The following is a 2,500-nucleotide window of genomic DNA, read 5'->3' on the forward strand; positions in this document are numbered from 1 at the left end:
AACCCATGAGATCACCAAGCTGCCATCAAAGCTAAATGGAGCTACTTTGGACAATTTCAAATATAAAACATATTCTTGGCTCTTTAACACGTTTTTTGTTTGTTTGTTTACTGCAGAATTCCATACAAGTTCCTTTATCATTTGTATTCTTCAGTATTAATGTATAATTTAATGTATAATTTTGAAAATAATAGTGCAGAAGGTGTGTCTTCACCTTCATGTTCTTCTTTTTCTTCTGGCAGGAGTGTGTATATAAAAGTTGTGCATTTTTGATATTCTGATTGGAGAGGGTCAAAGTAACATTCTGGATTTCCTGCTTGAAGACGAGCGAACTTTATATTTGACTTTCACTTATTTAGAGTTTTACAGCACCACCTAATGGTCAAAACTAGTAATAGCATTCGAAACTATTTATATATGACTGCGTATTGGCTTAAGCAGTAATTGTAGTAAATGTCTGCTAATTGATTTTTTTTATTGTTATGTGCAGTATATTGGTGTATTCTATAACGACTTTATTACATGTAATATGTTAATATTTGTAGAGGAATTATTTAACCCAGTCATTAGTGTTACACAGGTCAGGTGAGTCTCAGTGTCTCAAGTCCAGATAAATGTGGAGGTTTGTGTTATGAAGAACATCCAGTGTAAAACATCTGCCAAATCTAATATGCAGATCAGGAATCAGAATTTCATAGAGGATCAGTCGAGACCCGGGTTACCAACAACCACCACACGTATCATTAACCACAGGGTACCGGTGTAAATTGTGCTGCTGTTGGCTGAAGGAGAAGAAGGAGAGGAGGAAGGCGTCTACAGAGACAGCAGGGAAAGGAGAAGTGGAGGAGAAGTGGAGGAGAAGTGGAGGAGAAGGAGAGGAGAAGTGGAGGAGAAGGAGAGGAGGAAGACGTCTACAGACACAGCAGGGAAAGGAGAAGTGGAGGAGAGTGGAGGAGAAGTGGAGGAGAGTGGAGGAGCAGTGTAGGAGAAGTGGAGGTTCAGGTTGGTACTTTAAATGTTGGTACTATGACTGGTAAAGGGAGAGAGGGAGCTGATATGGAGAGGAGAAAGGTAGATATGTTGTGTATTCAGGAGGCCAAGTGGAAAGGGAGTAAGGCCAGGAACATTGGAGGTGGGTTTAAACTGTTTTATCATGGTGTGGATGGGAAGAGAAATGGTGTAGGGGTGATTCTGAAGGAAGAGTACAGTAAGAGTGTAGTGGAGGTGAAGAGAGTTTCTGATAGGGTGATGATCGTGAAGGTGGAAGTTGAAGGGATGATGATAAATGTCATCAGTGCTTCTGCTCCACAAGTGGGTTGTGAGATGGAGGAGAAGGAAAGATTCTGGAGATGAAGTGGTAGAAGGTGAACGTAGGAATGAAAGATTGGTGATTGGGGCAGACTTTAATGGGCATGTAGGTGAAGGGAACAGAGGTGATGAGCAGGTGATGGTAGGTATGGTTTTAAGAAGAGGAATGTGGAAGGGCAGATGTAAAGGACAGGGGGCCTATGAAGACGGATAACCCGCTGTGGCGCCCCCTAATGGGAGAAGCCGAAAGAACGAACCTGCAGTAGTGCTCTGTGACGTGATGTAATTTCACTGCTGTACCACTAGAGGACACAAAAGCGCCGCTTTTACTTTAAATCGCTCAATTTTCTGTTCACGAGCTCAGAAATAAAACAGATTAAAACAAAGCTGCAACATGGTGACTGATACATTATTGTATTTTTATACTTAATTATTTTTTTATGAGTATATAATAGTTTGTCATTTTTTTACATAACTGCATAATATGGTGTGTGTGTGTGTGTGTGTGTGTGTGTGTGTGTGTGTGTGTGTGTGTGTGTGTGTGTGTGTGTGAGAGAGAGACAGAGAGAAAGAATCACGCATTAAGGTCATAACTGTGACAGGGTTTGAATCTTTTCCGTTTTTTAGTTTTTAGGAAAACAGAAAATATAATTTATAATAACAATAATTATATTCATTATCATTATCATCATCATCATCATCATCATCATCGTGACCATCATCATCATCATCAGCTGCACGCGCTGGTCACGTGTACTTCCAATTAACACGCTCTGGTTGATATCACGCACGTGCAGCTCTCTAGTTAGCATCATCATCATCATCATCGCCTGATCTGGTGTGAAGAAGCGCAAGGCGACTCCTCAGTCAGGTGAATTTAATATTTTTATGAAAGTTTATGGTTCATTTATATTTCATTTCTGGTCGAATTCGGTTTTTTTTCCTCTACTGTTTTTTGTTATTTACAAAATCATGTATTTCTCCTTCAGATCGCTCTGTCACACATATAACCGAGTTCTGGGAGAAACTTACAGTGATAAGAACAAACGTCTGTTCCCGCATTATCGGTGTAAAGCTGCTTAAAAAAATAAATTGTATTATATTTGTACTTCATTATACAGTATAGAATTAAAATTAGAGTTAGAGTTAGAGTCAGGCTTTGAAGAGTTAGAGTCAGAGTCAGGCTTTGAAG

This window comes from Silurus aristotelis (assembly GCF_946808225.1).
Source record: "Silurus aristotelis genome assembly, chromosome: 2".
Lineage (NCBI taxonomy): Eukaryota > Metazoa > Chordata > Actinopteri > Siluriformes > Siluridae > Silurus > Silurus aristotelis.